This window comes from Hemicordylus capensis, chromosome 3 (assembly GCF_027244095.1).
Source record: "Hemicordylus capensis ecotype Gifberg chromosome 3, rHemCap1.1.pri, whole genome shotgun sequence".
NCBI lineage: Eukaryota > Metazoa > Chordata > Lepidosauria > Squamata > Cordylidae > Hemicordylus > Hemicordylus capensis.
In genome coordinates this window covers 71,704,227-71,726,658 of record NC_069659.1, presented here as the reverse complement: position 1 = coordinate 71,726,658, position 22,432 = coordinate 71,704,227, and positions in this window count along the sequence as shown.

Sequence of the window (22,432 nt, the reverse complement as noted above, 5' to 3'; positions counted from 1 at the left end):
TAGCTCATAAGCTTCAGCTCAGTATTCACAAGCCCTGATTCTCTGTACATAGTGCCAAACTGAATATGTGTACAGTGACTTATATTATATTATTTTTTTTAAAAAAAATACCTGTAGCCCCTTTGTGGGGCTTCCTAAAGGCTGTGGGGTTTTTTTTCTGCAAACGTTCCCCACCCCCCGCTGGCCTCTAGGACCTCTCAGGGGCCATTTGAGCATGTGCGGTGGCCATTTTAAAAAATAATTGTTTTTAAACAAATGGCCGCTGAAAACAAAATGGCCACCATGCGTGCTCAAATGACCTCTGTGAGGCCTGGCATGGCCTAGGGCCTCACAGAGGCCATTTGAGCATGTGTGGTGGCCATTTTTGTTTTTGGCCGCCATTAAAAAAAAAAAATTTAAAAAATGGCGCCCCCTTCAAGTGGCGCCCGGGAGACATGCCCTGCCTCCTCACCCTAGATACACCCCTGATGAGTACCTGTGTTGACAACCAAGTTTGTTGTATAAGGCATTGGATATGGATAAGAAGCATTCATTTCTTTGTACCTGACTGTAATTGTTGATTGGAAGAGGTTCTTTCACCCTGTAGAAAGGGTGTGTTACCCCATTACCAACAGATTTTAATTCCACATAGGGCTGATTCAAGCCAAATGGGACAATATCTGTAGGCTTGGGGGTAAGGGCTGCCAGTGGGCTCGTAACTCAGGATCATATGTAAACTGGCACTTTTATGTGGGAAGAGGAATGTGTGCCTTATTGACATAGCCTCAGGCTTGGTCTATTCATGCAGCAGAATGAAATGGGAAGAAATCGAGGTGGCAGAGTAGACAGAGGCACCAGTTTGGAATTCTTCCCCACAGTGGACGAACAAGCTCTGAATGGGACTGTGTGCAAGAACTGTACATTGGCCCCTCAGTTAATTGCCTATAGGGATCAACGGGAAACTCAAAAAGATTAATAACTCTGACAATTATTGGTACTCTCTGATAGAATTCCTAGGAAAGCAATGGTATAAAACATGTATATGTTTGTAGTATAGATAAGTGCCCACCAGCTACATTTCTCCCCAGTGTCGAAGGATGAGACTTTGCCTCCACTATGGCAGGTGGCAATTATAACATTGCCTGTGGTTTCTTTATTATATGTGCCCATTGTCTCCTTAGTGGTGGCTAAAGCTCCAAAGTCAGGCTCATAACAAAAGGTCCGAAGATACACTTACAGGAAGGATGAAGTGTAAAAGATCACAGGTGGTTACCACCAACATGGAAGTAAGTTACCCTTACCTCTCACTTTTAAGAGGTAAGTCCTTTCTTCTCAAAGATAGTGGCTACTTGGTTTCTTCTCTGGCCCACTGGCCTTTGCAGAACAATCACAGAAGACATCTATCATGGTTAACTGTTGATCTGACCATTTAGATTACTGCTTTGCAGATGGGCAGGTGATTTTCCACAAGGAACTGCTGTCTGTTCTTCAAGTATACGCTGATGGGATCTGAGCTGTCAGTGACTGACAAGGACAGGGATCTTGGGTCATGGTGGACAGCTCATTGAAGTGCCAACTAAATCTGCAGCAGCTGTGAAAAAGGCCAGTTCTATGCTAGGGAGTATAATGCCCTTATACAAAGCTATGGTGAGGCCACAGTTAGAATACTGCATACAATTCTGGTCACCACATCTAAAGAAGGACATTGTAAAACTGGGAAAGGTGCAGAAGAGGGCAACCAAGATGATGCCTAGAGCACCTTCCTTATGAGCCCTACAACACCTGGGGCTATTTAGTTTAGAAAAAAGACGACTGCGGGGAGACATGATAGAGATCTATAAAATCATGCATAGTGTGCAGAAATTGAATAGACAGAAATTTTTCTCCCTCTCACATAACTCTTGAACCAGGGGTCATCCCATGAAATAGATTGCTAGGAAATTTAGGACCAATAAACAGATGTACTTTTTCACGGAACACATAATCAACTTGTGGAATTCTCTGCCACAGGATGTGGTGACAGCAAACAATCTGGATGGCTTTAAAAGGGGTTTTGATAACAATGGAGGTGAGGTCTATCGACATCTACTAGTCGGAGTGCTATAGGTCTCCTCTAGCCTCAGAGGCAGGATGCCTCTGAATACCAGTGCAAGGGAGTAACAGCAGGAGAGGGGGCATGCCCTCAACTCCTGCCTGTGGCTTCCAGTGGCATCTGGTGGGCCACTGTGTGAAACAGGATGCTGGACCAGATGAGCCTTGGGCCTGATCCGGCAGGGCTGTTCTTATGTTCTCTCAAGAGAAAGAAATACCTCTCCAAGGCAAGTAAAAATACATATTTGTCTTGCATGGGAACAGACTGTGAAGAGAACTGGATTGGGGGCAATCTTTATTCGCAGGAAGTGGCTTGGCTTGAAAAGCATAAAGCAATTCATGGTTTCTCCCAAGCTTAAAAAAGCAACAAACTCATAACAAAAAATCTGGTGTGAGGTAAGGAACATCAACATTATTGCTTTGCTTGAGAACATGTAAAACATCAGCAATGTGGAATTAAGGTCCTCTATTGCTAATGAATGTGACTGCTTGACCAGCCAGTCTGGGCATGACTTCTTTGCTCTAGCCTCGCCTGAGGAAGCATGAAGCACTTGGGGCCTGGTGGTTGGCCAGAAGTGTTTGGGGGCAGGGCTTGCCTAGCTGCTTACAGCATCTGCCTCCAAACCAACTCCTTTCCATTGCGAGCTGTTTGGGAAGGTTGGAGCCTGAGAGGCTTAAGTGTGTTAGAATGAGCCCATGCTTACTTGGCTGCGAGGCAAGGCAGTGGTTGCAGTGATTCAATCTGGTGGCTGGTTGGGTGTGGCGAGGAGGAGCACAGTCATTCTGGAAGCATCTGATTGGAGGCCTGTGCTCAGCACTCAACCAGCATAAGTAGCCTGTAGGCCAGGGCAGCTTGTGTCCAAGCAGCAAGGTAGCAGGGCAGTCAGCCTGCCAGTGGAGACAAGGGGCTCTAGCCATGTGACCTAGGTGGTGGACGGCCTAGCTCAGGAGCCTGCAGGCACGTGGCAGGGTCATTTGGCAGAAGTTAGGAGCATAGGAATATAGGAAACTGCCATATACTGAGTTGGTCTATCAGTATATTGATTGGTCTATCTAGCTCAGTATTGTCTTCACAGACTGGCAGCGGCTTCTCAAAGGTTCCAGGCAGGAATCTCTCTCAGCCCTATATTGGAGAAGCCAGGGAGGGAACTTGAAACCTTCTGCTCTTCCCAGAGCGGCTTCATCCCCTGAGGGGAATATCTTGCAGTGCTCACATATAAAGTCTCCCATTCATATGCAACCAGGGCAGACCCTGCTTAGCTATAGGGACAAGTCATGCTTGCTACCACAAGACCAGCTCTCCTCTCCTTCAGGGTTCAGGTTGAGTCGGATACCATACAGGCCATGGACCTACCATGCAGTCTCCATCTGCCATTTCTGGCAGCAGGCCTTGGCTGCACAACTTGGGTGTGCATTTGGACCTAACTACCAAGGTGAGCCCTTGGTAAGTAAGGCTTGGCAGTCATGTCTCAAAAAATGGTGACAGGCAAGATGAAAGGGTGGACAGTGAACCATGCCAAGATTCCTTATTATTATTATCTTGTTTACACAGTCAGAAAGGTGTTATTGACTGGTTGGTTTTATCCAGACATCGAGTCCTCCCCAAGGACCTGGGATGGCTGAATTTTATTGTCAATTGTTATAGATATCGTCGCAGAATATAGGCTGTTCCCAGTAAAGATGCTTTTTGTAATTGGCTGATGGTGATTTCTGTGACCCCTATGGTGTTGAGGTGCTCTTCAAGGTCTTTTGGAACTGCACCCAGGGCGCCAATTACCACTGGGATTATTTTGGTCTTTTTCTGCCACAGCCTTTCAATTTCAATTTGTAGATCTATGTATTTGGTGATTTTTTCTATTTCTTTTCCTTCTATTCTCCTATCCCCTGGTATTGCTGTGTCGATTATTTTGACTTATTTTTCTTTCTTCTCAACTACAGTTATATTGGTGTATTGTGTGGCAGATGTTTGTCTGTTTGTAGTCGGAAGTCCCATAATATTTTTACATCTTCATTTTCTACCACTTTTTCTGTTTTATGGTCCCACCAATTTTTGGCTACAGGTAGCTTGTATTTTTTGCAGATGTTCCAGTGTATCATCCCTGCTACCTTGTCATGCCTTTGTTTGTAGTCAGTCTGTGAGATCTTTTTTACAACAGCTGATTAGGTGGTCCAGGGTTTCATCTGCTTCTTTACAAAGGCGGCACTTGCTGTTTGTGGTGGATTTTTCAACTTTTGCTCTTATTGCATTTGTTCTTAGTGCCTGCTCTTGCGCAGCCAGTATTAAACCCTCTATTTCTTTCTTCAAGAAACCATTCTTAAGCCATTGCCCGGTCTTGGTGATGTCTGATTTTCCACTTATATTGTGCAAATATTGACCATGCAGGGGCTTATTTTTCCATTTTTCTGCTTGGTTCTTGATTTATTCTTTCTTGGCATGCCTGCTTTCTTTCATTGGTGTTGAATAGTTTCGCATTATTGACCATTTTAAGTGCATCTTCTTCACTGTCCTTGATATATTTTTCAAGGCCTCTTTTCTCTTCCTCTACTGTTTGATGGACTTGCAGCATGCCTCTTCCACCGGAGGTGCGAGGGAGGTATAGCCTATCTACATCACTGTGGGGGTGCAGAGCATGATTGATGGTCATGATTTTCCTGGTCTTACGATCTAGCATCTCTAGCTCTGCCTGGGTCCAGTCTATTATTCCTGCAGTGTATCTGATAATAGGTATAGCCCAGGTGTTTATGGCTTGTATGGTGTTCCCGCCATTGAGTTTGGACTTGAGGATTTTTCTAACTCTCCTGATGTATTCACTTCCAATTTTTCTTTTAACTTCAGTGTGTGTGATGTTATCAACCTGGAGAATGCCCAAGTATTTGTAACTTTCTTTCTCTTCCATGTTCTTGATCTTGCTTCCATTGGGCAGTTCTATTCCTTCTGTTTTTGTTTTTTCCCCTCTCTTCATCATTAAGGCAGCACACCTGTCTAGTCCAAACTCCATTGCTATATCGCTACTGAATATACGGACAGTGTTTAGCAGAGATTCGATTTCTGACTGGGACTTTCCATACAACTTCAGATCGTCCATGTAGAGCAGATGGTTGATTTGACTTGATGTGTTAGATGTTTGGTATCCGAGGCCTGTTTTCGTTTAGTATTTGTGAAAGTGGAGTCATGGTGATTACAAACAACAGAGGGGATAGTGAGTCCCCTTGGAAAATGCCTCTTCTAATGCTTACCTGTCCAAGTGTCTCGCAATTGATTGTTAACTATGTACTCCACATGCTCATTGCTTTTTTAAATAAATATCTGAATGTTTTTGCTGACACCAGTTGTTTCTAAACATTTTAGTATCCATGTGTGAGGCAATGAATCGAAGGCTTTCTTGTAGTCAATCCATGCAACACTTAGATTGGTTTTTCTTCTCTTGCAATTTTCTAAAATCATTTTGTCAATCAGCAGCTGGTCTTTTGTGCCTCTTGTGTTCGGGCAATTTCCTTTCTGTTCATCTGGAAGCTGTTTGTTAGTTAATAAGTGTTGCATCACTTCATCTGCTATTATTCCAGTTAATAATTTCAACATGGTTGGCAGGCAGGTGATCGGTCTGTAATTACTTGGAACTGCACCTTTTGCTGGGTCTTTCATGATGAGATGAGTTTTCCCAGTTGTTAGCCATTGTTCAATATCACCTCCTTGCAAAATGTGATTGAGCTGTTTTGATAGTTGTTTATGAAGGCTTGTTAGGTGTTTAAGCCAAAAGCCATGCAGTTCATCGTCGCCTGGTGCAGTCCAATTTTTAATTTTCTTTGCTCTTTCACTTATTAATTCTGGTGTTATTATTAGATCTTGCATTTGTTGGTTACATTTTTCGACCTCTTTCACCCAGCCTGCTTTTTTATTATAATCTATTGGATTGTCCCATAATTTCCCCCAGAATTGCACTGTTTCTTCTTTATTTGCTGTTTCTATGTTTTTTGCAGTTTCTCCTTCTATGCTTTGGTAGAAACGTCTCTGATTTGACTGGGATTGGAGATTCTGCCTGTGTTGTGTAGTTCTGGCTTCATATCTGCTAACCTTCTCTGACACTGCTGTTATTTGCTGCTTTATTATTTCCAGGACTTCTCTAATTCTCCTTGAATCTAGGTGGTATTTTTGAATCAGATACTTTTGGTGTTTTCATTCATCAGCTTCTGTCTTTCATATCTTTCAATTTACTAGCATCTGATCTAAACCTGGAGTTTTTTTTTTTCTAATTTAATCTTCCATTTAGGTGATGTACTACTTTCTTTTTTTACAGGTCCACTGATCTTATATCCGAGCTCTTGTGTTGTTATTGTTGCTGCACTGTACATTAGTTGGTTTGTTTCTTGCAAATTCTTGGTTGTTATTTCTGCAAGTGCAGCAGTGACATCTTTTAATGCCTGAGCAAGTTGTTTTTTGGCAACTGTTTTTAGAGCGGGAAGTCGAACCCTGGTGGTTGTTTGGTTCATGTGCTCAGTTATTTTTTGCTTTAGTTCTTGTTGCTTTTCTGTTAAACGGCATTTGGGTTTTTGAGGTGATGGCAAAGGGGAGGTTGCCTGGTCTTGATTTTGAAACAGTTCAGCAACAGTGGCATCCTCTATTTCCAACACCTCCTCCACCTGTGCCTGAGCAAGTTCTTCAGTTGGTGGTAATTCTTCTTCCATATCTTGAGCCTGTATTGCTCTTTGTAGTTCTTCCAGCTCAACTTCTGTGAATACTTCATTTATTATTATGAATCTTTTGTAGTCTGCTAGCCTTTGTTCTGTTATTTCTGTGTCTAGATGCTTCTCTTTCCAAATTTGCTACATTCTTTTAAAATAACCTCTTCTAGTTGGACTAGATTTGTAATAGCAGATCATTATTTTCTTGTTGGCATTTTCCCTATATTTTTTTCGTTTAAGCGACGTTTCTTCCAGTAACTTTGCTGTCTTCAGCCCTGGTTGCTCAACTGAAGATCCTGAGTCCTGTTGCCCACTTGCCACCAGATGTCCAGGGACTCCAGCACCTGGCGTGGTCCTTGTTGACCCGGGTGACGACCGATCCCTTATAGATTTATTAAAGTTGCGTCTCACCATATTGTTGATGGGAGAGGCACTCTTTGTCTGGCTCCTCTGGTGAGACCTGTCCAGTATGGTTGGGCCTCTGGCATAGCTCTCACCTTCCTCAGAGCACGCAAACCGCACAACCATGCCACGGTAGTGCCTCACTGGGGGTATTATTATTATTATTATTATTATTAGGATTTGGGCCCTGTCCGCATGCTCATGTCCTGGCTGGATGCCCTAGAAAAGGTTAGGGTGCAGCCACTGGCAGGCCGAAACCCAGCAGTTGCTCTGGAATCCCTTCCTGTCTCAAACGGGGTGCCAAGGCAGCTAAGCGAGCAAAACTAATGCACGCTTTGTCTGAACAGGTTGCCGGATTCAAAGTGGAAGGAACCCATGCCTGCACAAATGCCAGTGGACCTCCCTCAGCCCGAGGTTCCTGTTGCACCCTCACCTGCACCTTTGGAGGAGGAAAAACTGAAGAGCTGGGGCCAGATGAGGCAGCTATGGGATTATTACCCTGGCATGTGGGCCCTTATAATTTTTACTCGCACTCACATGGCTGGCCAGCATGTTTTCTAGGGCAGTGGCAGTTTACCCCTGTGGGATAATGCCCCCCCACTCCCCCACAGCAGGTTCAACCCCTGTTGGTATGTTGGGAGTTTAGCAGTGGGGGGTGCTGCACATGAGTGTGGCTTCTGCGGGTGCAACCATACTCAGTGTGCCAGGATGCGGGGATTCAGGTGGGGAGCAGTAAGGATCCCAGTCAAGGTAGGAGGGGGTGTGTGTGAAGCCAACAGGGGCAGATCAAGCCTTTTGCTGCCTGTAGGCGGCCAAGGACTTTCCGCCCTCACCGCAGCGAGGAGGGTAGAGGTGGTGGGGATGAAGCCCCTCCCTTTTAAACTTCTAAATGTCACCACCTGGAAGCAGCCCATTATTTATTTATTTATTTTTATTATTTATTTATTCGATTTCTATACCACCCTTCCAAAAATGGCTCAGGGAAATAATAAATAAATAAGATAAGTAAAATGGATCCCTGTCCCCAAAGGGTTCACAATCTAAAAAGAAACATAAGATAGACACCAGCAACAGTCACTGGAGCTACTGTGCTGGGGGTGGATAGGGCCAGTTACTCTCCCCCTGCTAAATAAAGAGAATCGCCACATTAAAAGATGCCTCTTTGCCAAGTTAGCAGTGGTTTTGGGTTCCTTGCACTCATTTGAGTGGGAGGAGGGGAGCTAGAAGGAGCTCTTCCTTGCTCCTCCAGTTAACTGTTCATTGCTCGTTCCTCCACCATGGAGGCTACACACAGCAGTGGAAGCAGTGAAGCTGCTTTAAGGTAAAAACTTTCCCTCCCTCACCCACAACCCACCCAGATCCCGCTGTAGCCAGACTCCCAATTCCACCTTTCAGCATTTTAATGTAGAAGGGGAGACTTGCCTCTCATTCCCCTTTCCCTGCAGCCACTGTGGTTTAAAAAAGGACAGGGGCTTCATCCTCTCCACCCCTACTCTCCTCGCTACTGCAGTGGGGCAGCAAGAGGCTTCAGCTCTCACCATCGCCGCCACCAGCAGCGGCAGTCTTAAAAGTAAAAAAACCCAAACAAACTTTCCCACCCCAAGATCTGCTGCTCTTCCCGGATTTGCCAATGTAGGCAATCACCTCCATTTCCTCTGTGGTAATCCACCTATGCAAGCCAACCCCCTACGCTTCTGGAAAAGAGGTCTTGCCTGGTCCATGTCTAGGCACCTCGATAATTACTCGCAGACTACCTTTGTAGGGCTGCCACTGAGCATCTCCTAAATGGGTTTCCAGGTCCCATGTGAATTCCCACAAGTTCACTTTGTCAACTTGAGGTCAGTTCAGAGGATAGAAGACAATGATGCTCTTCATACAATTAGTGTGAAGAGCCATAATGGGGTTTGTGGGGAGAGTGGGTTTGGCCTGCTCTCCCCACAGATGGGCAGGTTGCTCCCCATTGCTCTCCCCATTGCTGGGCAGGTGGATTGCCCATCCAGATGACCGGCAACATCACTCATATGCTCCTACGATCGGCTGTGGCTTGTCCAGCAGCTTTGGGGGTCGGGCAAAGTGAAGCACCACCATATGGTGCCCTGACCCCTGGAGTCCCTGCAATGCATCAGGTGAGTATGCGGTGCATTCCTGGGGTTCCTCCCTCCCTTCTCCCCCCTCCCTGAGGGTGTTCAGCATGGCTGCAGACAGCTGCAGCAGACACACGCCCCCCAAAAATGGGCTTAGTGGAGCACTCGCTCTGCTAACCCTGTTTAGGGTGGGGGGCATTTGGGTGGACTGTGGTGGTTACTGCATTACTAGATGACTTTTTTTGGTGGGCTTGGGTGGTTCTGGCCAAAATGTTCACCTCCTGAGTACATTCACAGCCTTGTTCAGGGATTTAGGAGTGCCACTGGCTCAAGATAAGACCGAGGGCACTGTGGCTAGATTTACGTTTTTTGGAATCAAGCTAGGCAGTGTGGTGGGCTTCTCCAGGCTGCCAGTGGACAAGCTGGAGGTGTGAATAGCTAAGCTTCAGGAGTGCCTTGTTGCCAAGAAGGTTACTCTCAGGGAATTGCAGATTTTGCTGGGGCACTTGAATTTTGCATGCAAGGTCATTGCCTCTAGCAGGGCATTCCTGTAAGGTCTCTGTGACTCAATGGTAGGTTAACAAGAGCCTCGTCATAGGCTTTGTGTGTCTGCACAAATGAGGGTGGACCTGGAAGTATGGGCATCTTTTCTGAAGGCCTTCAGTGGGGTGACATTTTGGCATTTGGATTGCTTTCTAAGGCTGATTTCCAGATGCATTTGGAGGCAGTTAGGGGAGTTGGCTTATATTTCAAGGGGCGCTGGTGCACAGCAGCCTGGCCAGAGGCTTGGATGGAAAATGGTCTGACCAGAGACCTTGCATTCCTGGAGTTTTCCCCCAATTGTGGTGGCCATGCATCTGTGGGGGGAGGCTTTCACAAATTCCACGGTGTATTTTTGGTGCAATAACCAGGCTAAGGTGCAGATTATCAATGTCCAGACAGCTAGGTCACAGAGAGTCATAGTCGTGGTACAGATTTTTGTACTACAGTGTCTGCGGAACAATACTTTGTTTCTCACCAACTATGTCCCAGGGTTGCAGAGCGGTATCATAGATGTGCTTTCTGGTTTACAGGAGGAGCATTTTCACCAGCTGGCCTCTGGTGCCATTGCTTTTAACTGTAAGGTATCAGGGTGGGCAGACACACCAGAGGGCGTAGAGGATGGTGGAGGGCTGGGCTCGTGAATGACTTGTATTGCCCTTTCATGCCTGACATCCTAGGTTTACCTTAGCTCATTCTCTGTCATGCAAAGAATTGTTCACGTTTTGGGTTTTCCCCCATTTGTAGTCTAGTGCACCTAGTGCACCTGTAGTCTAGTGCACAGTCTAGTGTAGTCTTTCCCACCTGTAGTTAATGAGTCATTATCCCATGTTAGAATCTGCCGCTTCATTCCCTTTCCATTTTGCTCCATGTGCAGACCAGCCTTGATGGAAGTTGTTCCTGTGCAATGATAAAGACACCATAGAGACAAATACTTTACACACACACAAACACACACACACACCATTTTTAAAAATTAGATAGATAGATAGATAGCCATCAAGTCGGTGTCGACTCTTAGTGACCACATAGATAGATTCTCTCCAGGATGATCTGTCTCCAACTTGGCCTTTAAGGTTTTTCAGTGGTGCATTCATTGCTGTCGCGTAATCAAGTCCATCCACCTTGCTGCTGGTCGTCCTCTTCTTCTTTTTCCTTTAACTTTCCCCAGCGTTACAGACTTCTCAAGGGAGCTGGGTCTTCACATAATGTGTCTGAAGTATGATAGTTTGAGCCTGGTCATTTATGCCTCTTTCAGATTCTTTCCAAATTAGTGTTATATTGTCCCTTTGGGTTGTCATAGAGACCAGTCTGGCTGTTGCATTCTGTACCAGTTGTAGTTTCTGGACTATGTACAAAGGCAGCCCCACATGGTGTGCATTGCAGTAGTCAAGCCTGGAGATTACCAGCATATGTAGTACTGTTTTAAAGTCATTTATCTCCAGAAATGGGCATAGCTGACGTATCAGCCAAAGCTGATAAAAAGCACTCCTGGCCACTGCCTCAACCCGAGAAACCAGAGAGAGTTTAGGGTGAGCATGTATCTGATCTTTCACAAACCAGTGAGCACATATCTGATCTTTCAGAGGGAATGTAACCCCACTGAGAACAGGCAGATCTAAACCATCTCTCAGATCTTGACCCACCACATTCAGTAGCTCCATCTTAGATTTGGGTGTTATCAGCATATTGATAGTGCCCTGCACCAGATCTGCTGATGATCTCTTTCAGAGGTTTCATGTAGATGTTAAAGAACACTGGAGATAACATGGAACCTTGTGGAACTCCATACAGTAACTCTTGCTTTTCTGAGTAACAGTCAGCCAAGTGACATACGGAATTTACCTGAGAGTTGGGAAAGGAACAACTCTAAAACCATGCCACCTAATCCCACTTCCCTCAGGCAACTTGGAAGGATATCATGGTTGATGGTATTGAAAGCCACTGAGAGATCCAAAAGGATCACCAAAGCAGTCTCAACCCCATAGCCCATAGCCCACTCCAAAGCCAGTTAGAAATGGGTCTAGATAATCATTTTTCTCCGGGACTGTCTGGAGCGGAGAGGCCACCACACTCTCAATGGCAAAGGTCAAGAAAGCAGGTGGTAGGATGCCCAGTCTGAAACAGCTTGTCCACATCCTCAGGAAGGATTTAAAGTCTTGCAGACAGCTTCACTTACCCAAATGGATCAATGTTCCTAAGCCCCCATGATAGCTTAGTCCCAACCTTTTCAAGGAAAATGAAATACTAATGTCTGGATTTCAACATGCCCTTGAGGAACAGCACATGTATTGACAGATCAGCTCATGTCATAGGAGTGTAAACATAGTCTTTACTTTTATAGTTTTGTTTCTATGAATTGTGCTTCAAGGAAAAGCTAATTTAATAATTAATGTCACAATTTTCCTTATAAAAGCCATCCCTCAAATTTTCATTGCTGATCATGATTCAAAGCTAAGTGAGCTATAGAATATCATAGCAGATTCTGGTCAATACAATAGGTATGTTTTCTCCATTCGCTGGTCCAAATCCTTCTCTAAGGTGGTATTTTTCTGTTTTCCTAAGGAGGAGGGTGGCCATGCTAGACCTGGAAAATGGCTCTGGAACAGTTTCTGCATTAAAAATATTGAGAAAAATATTGAGGGGCACAGAATTATCCAAGTTTCATACCTACATACTTAAGTTTCTCCTCACAACAACCCTGTCTAGTAGGTTAGGCTGAGAGAGAAGTGACTGGCCCAGAGTCACCCAGCTAGTATCATGGCTGAATGGGGATTTGAACTCTGGTCTCCCCGGTCCTAGTCCAGCACTCTAACCACTACACCACACTAGTCAGGATGTCAGCCATCGTGTTTCACATTAAAGCTCACAAATAGAAGTGAACCCATGGGGAAAGCATTTTGATGCTTTATGTATATACAAGCCGACCCCGCACAGAGCATCTGTGCACTCTCTGGGGCTGGCTACCTCTCTCCCCCGCACCCGGCGGTGTCGTTGCTGCTCCTTGCTGGTCTCTGTGGCCGGCATCCTCTCCCCCACCCTCTTGCCCAGGCCCACCGCTGGCAGAGGCCCGCGGCGCCGCTCGGGCCTGCGGCCACCTCGCCTGGCTGGGCCCGCTGCCTTGGCTCTGCAGCCACCATGGCTGCCCACTGCCTGGCCCACCACCGCTGTTCTCCTGGGTGCGCCTTACCCAATCAGGCGCCCCCACAGCCCAGCCAATCAGCTGGGCTGCCGGGACGCACGTTCGAAAGGCACACCCAGGAGAATTAAATATATAGATTGATTAATGATAATAATATAGAAACATAATCTGAGCATGTGAAAAATGCTTTTCCTTCAAGTTATAGTAATAAGTTATAGTAATAGACAGGCAGCAGAGGGGACACCAAGCTACTTGTCAGGGGGCTTGTGCCACTTTGAGCCTTCTGGTGCCACTGATGCTGTGGAAATCTTGTCTTAAAGCACTGCACAGCACCCTGCTTACCTATGAATTCAGCTACTGTGCAGAGCCTAGAAAACTAGTCTAAAGATGGCCCTTATATTTAAAGCTTTAAAAGTTTTTAAAAGATGTGATTTTCAAATATGCTACTGAAATATGTGAGAGAGCATTGGGGACTCTGATCCCAATCACCCTTTCCACCTCTATGGCTCTCATTGCTAGCACAATAATTTTCTAGGGGAATTTTCTTCCTTGGTACAAATATACCAAGGAAGGGAATGCATGGTTTATTTATGGTTTGCTGGTGTTTTGTGTTTTTTTGTGGGGTTTTTTGTGGGGGGGCGTTTTATGGTTTTTACTGTTTAACTGATTTTAAGTTTTTAAATGTGATTTTTATGAAATTTTATTGTATTTTAACTTTTTAAAACCACCTTGGAGTGCCTTATGAAAGGCGATATAAAAACTGAACAATCAATCAATCAATCGATCAATCAATGCACGCACTACAGAATTGTGCAATGTACACACAATCCTTTATTCTAGATATTATGCATTTTTCTGGAACTCCCATAATTTTACATCACTATTTAAATTATGTGGGGTAATATTTTGAATCAATGTGGGGTAATGTTTTGCTGACATACCATGCCTGTCTGTTTTCCATTCACTGCTGCCAAGGCGTCAGATGTTCTGTTTCCTTGCTGCCAAACTGCATATGTTTCCATTCTTCAACACCTGTCCATATGGCTGTGTTGTGAAATAGGCAGCCAATCAAATAGATTTTAGCAGAAAGCCTTTTCATGATCGGTCTGACCTCTCAGAAAAGATCTTCCGTTCTCTCCAGGCCCTTTCCTAGGAGAGATGGGGGAGGATACAAAGTATGTGTCCCCTATTCCAAAGGTCCAAACTATTAAATGGAGGGGCTTTGATTACTGTTGAGTAGTGGATTGGAATGGAGTATATCTTCTAAACATTTAGCAAACATTGCTTAATCTCACATTAGAGTAAGGGAAATGGTCTGAATATGATTTTTCTGTGAAGTAATTTCTCTTTACCTGTTATAGGCTCTTCTCCCCTCATAAAAAGTAGAATAATGTTGAAATGTACATATTCAGATATTACTGTGGCTGAAGAACAGAGACCATTCTAGAATTCTACTTTGATTATTCAGTGAATACTTTTACTGAGTTGCTAAATTGTAGCTGACAAAGATGTTCTCTGGGAAATATATGCGAAAGAGCTGTTATTTAGTCACAAAGCATTTCTTGTTGCCATCAAAATTTTAAATGATGATACGGTCCCAGAACTAGAAACAATGAGAAGAATACTTTAAACACCAGATGCTTATTTCTTGACAGCTCCACTGGGGCTAAAGCATCTGTCTTCAACCTGTTGGCAGCACTTTCCCAAAGGATAGCTTCCATTAACGTCAGTGGAATCAGAATCTCTTTACATTACTTTAAAAAATGTTACACAGTGCAAAGAATGAGGGCACCCCTTGGCCTTATGTGGGGGATGTGCTTCGCCCTTCCTCCTCCTGATGAGCAGCTTGGTGGCCTTCCTGACGGGGCGGAACTGGGAGGGGGCGGGGCATCCACAACCATTCATCAGCCTGCTCTCTCCCAGGAGTCAGTTGTTCAGTGGTGAACTCATGTGTTAGGGCTCTCGGAGCTTGGCATTTTTGGCTACAGCAGCATGTTTCTGGGCACAGCAGAGGAGGAGGTGGTGGTGATTTGGCACAATGCACAGGGCTGTCTGTAATCCTGCAAGCCAAGTCAGATTTTGCAATGCTCAGGAAATGGATTCCAGGCCTCGTGATTGCCTGGGGTGAGCTGCTACAATGAAGGGTCTGGAGTGGAGTGGGTTTCCAATATGAAGGGTATTAAGCACGCCAGGAGGAAGATTAATAAGGAGCTGGGAAGGGTGATGCTTGCCGAGGAGGATTTATCATGGATCACCCTAGAATGATTTTCTCCACACTTGAACTTGATGGGATTCACCATTCTACTTGATGGGTGTGATATTTATATATCTGACCTGCAGCAGAGGCTTAGTGGGGCTTCGCAACTCCAAAGGCTGTGTGGGCTTGTGGGTAGGAAGTCCAAGAAAGAGCCCCAACTCTCTGGGGTTGGCCATGATGGACAGGTATCAGCACTGCTATGATGCCTAGTTTGGAGCCAGGTTCTGTCACCCTTCAGGCAGGGTAAGGGCAATGTCTGTCTGACTTTGGCATAGGTTTGACCTGCACTGCCTTGTGGTGGATTCTCTTACAAAATCCAGTTTGAATTATTTTAAGAAAGTTTTGGCCCTTTCTCCCACGTGCTGGGTCATATGTATTTCTTGGGGCACTATGCTGGGGGTGTGGGGGCAATAACTGGATCTGCAAGAAGCTTGATCATCACACAAGCTACTTCACATCCTTTTATAAACAGTGGCTTTGATAAACAGAGAGCAAAGAAGTACTGGTGCAGTGAGGGGAAGAAGCTAACAGCACTTTCCAATTAACTGCACTGCTCCACTGGGGAAGGGGAAATTTTTGTTGACTGCCTCTTCCCCTGGAAGCTCTCTGTACCATCCAAACATATGTCCCTGAGGGCTATGCACATGTGCATGTAATGTGAATTTGAGCCCAAGCAAAAAATTTTGGGCTCAAATTCTAAAGAGCCAGTTAAAATGATAGTTAACTGCCACAATTAACTGAATCTACAAGTGCATCATGTAGCAATGCACATGACTTCATCTGCACATAGCTAGCAATGTCCATCGTGTATTGTTAAGAAGGGTTGTTGGGTTTTTTTGAAATGTGTAAAAGAAATAGTGGCTTCACTTGTCAGCTTTACATATGGCTATCTTAATGCTGGAACCAAACATGTTAGTGATCTTTGAATATCATACACTAAAAATGCTGTATTTGAAAAGAATTTGTATATAATAATGAATTGGACATTATAAATATGAATGTTTGCTGGCTAACTCTTTTCTTATTTATTTATTATTTATTTTATTTATTCAGTTTATATACTGCCCTTCCTAAAGTGGCTCAGGGTGGTTTACACTGAAATAAAAAACACATAATAAAACAATTACAATTAAGAAAAAAACACATTCAAACCAGATTAAAATTAAAACTAAATATCATTAAAAGGCAGGCAAAAAAGATGGGTCTTTAAGGCACTCCTGAAGGCCTCCAAGGAACATAATTCCATAATCCAGGGGCAACAACTGAGAAGGCCCAAGGTTACCACCAGATGAACTGCTGGCACGCAAAGATGGGCACCTCTCTTAATGATCTTAATGAGCGAGCAGTGGGGATCTTGTAGAGAAAGGCACTCTCTCAGGTAACCTGGACCCAAGCTATTCAATGTTTAACAGTAATAACCAGCACTTTGTACTTTTCCCAGAAACATACCAGCAGCCAGTGCAACTGTTTAAGAACAGGCATAATGTGGACTTTCCGGGATACCCCAGAAGCCAATTTGGCTGCTGCATTTTGAACTAACTGAATTTTCCAAACTATATACAAAGGCAGCTCTACATAGAGCACACTGCAGTAGTCCAACCTGGAAGTTGCCAGCTGGTGTACCACTTTTTCATTCTCCACAAGGAACAAGCAGAGTTGTCAAATCAATTGCAGCTGGTAAAAAGCGCTCCGGGCCACAGCCTCAATCTGAGGCACCAGGATCAGAGCCATAACACTCTCAAGTTATGAACCTATTCTTTCTGGGAGAGTGTTACCACGTCCAGGACAGGAAGTTCTATACCATCTTGCAGATTATCACCCCCAACAATGAGCACATCCATCTTGCTTGGATTCAGCTTCAGTTTATTATCTCTAATCCAGCCCATAAGAACATAAGACAAGCCTCGGATCAGGCTCAAGGCCGATCTAGTCCAGCATCCTGTTCCTCACAGTGGCCCACCAGATGATTCTGGGAAGCCCACAGGCAGGAGCTGGCATACCCTTTCTCCTACTGTTGCTCCCCTGCAACTGGTGTTTAGAGTCATCTTGCCTCTGAGACTTGAGGTGGCTTATAGCCCTCAGACTAATAGCCATTGATAGATCTTTCCTCCATGAATTTATCTAAAACCCTCTTAAAGCCATCCAGGCTTCTGGCAGTCATCACATTCTGTTGCAGAGAATTCCACAAGTCGATTGTGTGTTATGTGAAAAAATACTTCCCTTTGTTGGTCCCATATTTCTTGGCAATCAGTTTTATAGGATGACCTCTGGTTCTAGTGTTACTCCTTAATGATCTCTTTTATTCCCTCGTCATCTAATGGACCAACCGCTTCCCTGGCAGGTTCTCTGCTTCTGATGTATTTAAAGAAGTTTTTGTTATTTTACTTGATACTTTTTGCTAAATATTCCTCAAACTCTCTTTTCACCTCCCTTATTTTCTCCTTGCATTTCTTTTCCCATAGTTTGTGTTCCTTTCTGTTCTCTTCAATTGGGCAGGTCTTTCAATTTCTGTAGGAATTCTTCTTCCTCTTTATAACTTCCTTGATTTTACTTGTTAAACATGCTGGCATCTTCCCAGATTTGGTAGTGACTTTCCTCCTTTTTGGTATTCATTTGGTATCTGGGCTTCTATTATTTAAATAGAGTTCATGCATTCTGAAGCAAAGTGACTCTCCTGATTTTCCCTTTAAAATTTCTTTTCACCCAACTCCTCATTTTAGAGAAGTTTCCTCTTCTGAAATTCAGTGTCTATGTTAGACTTCCTTGGCGATTTTCTCCTCACATACCTGTATATGCTGAATTTGATCAAACTATGGTCACTGTTCCCTAAAGGTTTCATGACACTGACATCTCACACCAGGTCCTGGGCACCACTCAGGATTAAGTCCAAAGTCACCTTCTCTCTGCTTGATTCCATGACCAACTGTTCTAGAGCACAGTCATTCAATGTAACTAGAAATGTGGCTTCTTTGTCACTACCTGAATGTGAACCAGTCTATGTGTGGGTAATTGCAGTCACACATTATTACAGCTCTGTCTCTCTTTGATGCCTCCCTGATTTCCTTCTGCTATTCCCAGTCACTGTCAGTGTTTCGATCAAGATGGCATTTGATGAGGAGCCCATTACTGCCTATAGTAGGGGCTAATGCCATTTAAGGTGCTAATGCCATTTCCTTCTATTGATGACAAGGAGAAGTAGGCTGATAGTCCAGAAGACCTGAGGATGCTTCAAAATGGTCCTGAAATATCATTATAGGGGGACCATCATAGCCTTGTAAGAGGGCAAGTATCCTCATGTTATGGACAGGGTTGATATGCGAGAATGTAAGATATCTCTCTCTCACACACGATAGATAGATAGATAGATAGATAGATAGATAGATAGATAGATAGATAGATAGATAGATAGATTCCCTTCCAAGGGATCTGATATAATCTGTTGCAGCTTGTAGGAGTGCCCTGCTATTTCAGCTTTCTCAATGTTCAATGTTTATATTTCAAATAAACTAAATCTTACAAAAACACCATATGCTTCCAACAATCTCTTTTCCCAAGGAAGCCAGAATCTGAGATGCATAGCACCTCTTGAACTTCTCACTTCTCAAGGCACGTAACAATGTATTTCACTCCCAGCCAACCTTGAACTATCCAAGCCCTCTTTCCAAATGATAATTAGTACTTGAAACTGATTGCATAAAGTAACATAGTTCACAATGTGTACAGGATAAGTTGCTGACATTTAGGAGATATATCTGTTTTTAAGTGTCTTGGCAAAAATATGACAAACATTTAAAAAACAAAAACAAATCTTCATTATATGCAGAGCTATTTTTCTCAACATGAGCCACATATATTTGACCCTTCTATCTCAAGTGTGATGGAACTGCTGAGTGTTGAGCGCAACTTTCAAAATCACAAGCCAATGGGGATATTCTCATGTGCAGGCAAAACTAGGCTAAGGTAGCCCTGCTAACTGGGGAAAGAGGCACCTTTTAATGTGGTGATTCTCTTTATTTAGCAGGGGGAGAGTAACTGACCCTATCCACCCCCAGCACAGTACCTCCAGTGACTGTTGCTGGTGTCGAACTTATGTTACTTTTTAGATTGTGAGCCCTTTGGGGACAGGGTTCAATCTTATTTATTTAATATTTCTCTATGTAAACTGCTTTGGAAGCATTTGTTGAAAAAAATGGTATATAAATATTTGTTTTGTTGTTGTAATAATGAAATTCTGGAAACTTCTGCTGACGGAGAGCTGTCTTATCTGCCTGTCTGATGGTAGTGAACACAGGTGTGGGGAAGACAAAGCAGAAAAGGTTGGAATTCCATAACTTGAACACTCAACTCCCACCCCCACAACACCACAAATGAAAACATGAGGCAATATGATCAGGGCTCTGCTGAATGGTAGGAGGCCTATTCCTTTCCTCTCAATGCCATGACTTCAGCCCAACCCAAAGTTGTTTTTAGTCATTGAGGGAAAACAAATTGAGAGTCTGCTGGCATAAGGATCTAGAAAGGGAGCTGGAATCCTTGTAGACTAGTGCAATTATCTCTTTTCTATCTATCAGGTCTTTGTGGCTAGGGATGTGCAAATTGATTTGGCCATGAATCAATTTGAATAAAATCAGGGGCGATTAGATGATTCTACCCCAAATTGAATCATCCTGAAAAAAGGGGGCCAGATTTGGGATAGAATAGAATAATTCCCAATTCAACCCAAATCAATTCAGGTGATTTGGGTGCCATTTTTAGACCTGTTCTGCGGAACCACAGGCCTCAAAATTGTGTTTTTTTCTGGGGAGAACAGGTGGGGCCAGCTCTCCGAGGCAGGCTGATGCACTAAGTCCAGAGTGGATGGTTGGTTACCCCGCCAATCCCAATGGGTATACCAGCTCTCCTGGTTTTCTAGGAAGAGCGGGTCTACCAATTGGAATTGGCAGGCAGACCAACCCTCCCCTCTGGACTGTGTGTGTCAGCCTGCCTCGGAGAACTGGTCTATGCACCAATCACTATTGGTACACAAGCTCTCCCTGCATAGACACACCATTTTGAGGCCCATTTTTTCAGTAAAACAGGCCTCAAAATGGTGCCAAATCTGCCTGAATCAATTTGAGTCAAATTGGGGTGATTCACCAAGGCAGTTGGCCCCAACATTTATGGATTTTTTGCTTTTGATCAATGCGGGGGGGGGTCTGCAATTTGATTCAACCTTGAATCAAATAATAGATATTGATTCGTACACACCCCTATTTGTAGCTACATCAATAATGTTACATTGTAACTACAGCAACTGTTAGGCATAACTGAAATATGTGAACACACACACACACACACACACACACACACACACACACACACACTCTTTTATTCAGTTCTTGGTTATTCATGCCAGGTTATCACCTTCAACCAATATGAAGTTGGATCACATTCTTCCATTTGCAGATCAAACACTCAGCAGCACCTTCAAGTCCAGATGGACTGATATGGCTACCAGAGTCCCCATGACTGGAAGAAGGAGCAGAAGGGGAGATAGAACACACCTGTCTGTCCAGATCTGTCTTTTGCACTGAGCTATGCCCTGTTAAGTGCAAGTCTTGCTGTACTCTATGAGAAATTGTCCATATCTGTATGGAGAAAGCAACCATGGACAGCTGCTGGTGTGTAGCATCATTTCTTCATATCTATGCTATCAAAGTTCCTACTATGAATACGAATATGATGAATATTTATATTCCACTCTCCAACAAAAATTTCCAAAGTGGTTGAGGGGGGGGGGAGGGAGGAAGGACTACATGATGATCATACAGCCTCCAGGAAACATATTTATTCAAGTAGAAAGTCCTTTTGAAGGGAACTTATACAAAGATCTCTCCCACACCCCCTCTTCACCTGCCCCAATGTGCAAAGCAGTGTTCAGCACAGGAAGGGGCTCTGAAGGCTGCTTGCAGATCTGCAGTCCTCCAAGTTCTTTCTCAGTTGCTAGATAGCTGTGGATAATGTCTGCCAGTAGACATAATCTGAGTAGACTTCCTTTATCACTTGATTTGCTGCCTATGAGATCTTAGTTCATAATAAATGTCAGCTCACAAAACACCTCTAAAAACCCCTCAATTTATCCATGATATGAAAGCAAAAAAGGCAGTGAGTGGCTATTGCAACATATAGGACTGAAATGTTCTACTTTTACTGGCATTAGATTACCACATTAGGAGGCTACATTGTCTAGTCCAAAGCACATGAAATACTTGTGTGTGTATCTGACATGTTTTTTATTTGGTGGCACTCCTGTTTTTTTTTGGTAAACATCCCGACTTTATGGATTTTTAAAAAACAGGTATATTGTATATTTTCTTTGCCTTCTCTGATAAAAGCAATCTGATTGTCCTGATATGGAAACATTCTTTTTATGTCTGAAGGGCCAGAAACTTCTGTTGTCTTCCTTATTTTTTAATTTTGAAGGACATTGCTCCTTTCAACAGTGCTTCAAATTTATTGACAGGTTCATTTCTAATGGCAGCACCAAAAAGAGATATGGATCCCAAAAATGTACTTTAGACTCCAGGTTTAAGAGAGGCAGAGACAAAAGACAGAAATATAAAAATTATGAAGCACCTTTTCTTCAGTTAAGAAGCACTATGAAAAACTGGGCATTTCTAACATTTGCTGTGCATACCATTTCAACTAAATCCAGAGAGACTACATTAGATATTAGTGACAGGTTGCTCATACGCATGATCTTTATCATTTATATTTTGCAATACCCAAGTGGTTACATGACCATAAAATAAAACCTAAGACCCAACAACATGTAACATTGCCCTAGCAAGAAGACTAGAGCTGGGATCACGATGTTAGTCATGCCCTTGCCCTTTACATGGTCATTAGAACTGAACAGAGTCTACGTTCGTACACCAGCTCTATATGCATGCCTTGTACCCTAATATTCATCAGTGTTCAGAAGTTCTGATAAAAATACAGAGGCTGGGAACAACATAAGAGATCTTGATTCTCCCTGTCATTCATTCTTTGTATATACCATGCCATCTGAACAGGACTGTAGTTTAGTGGTTAAGAGCACATCGGAAGTCCCTGGTTCAAATCTCAGCTCAGCCATAAACATAACTCAGCCTAAAACTCTTTTAAAGAAAATCCTTGCCTCACAGTAAAAGGCTCTCTACTAATTTGGGTAAATGTGTCAAATTGAATCAAAGCTGCCTGGAACAGTCCAATTTGATTCAGATCGTAATTGCACAT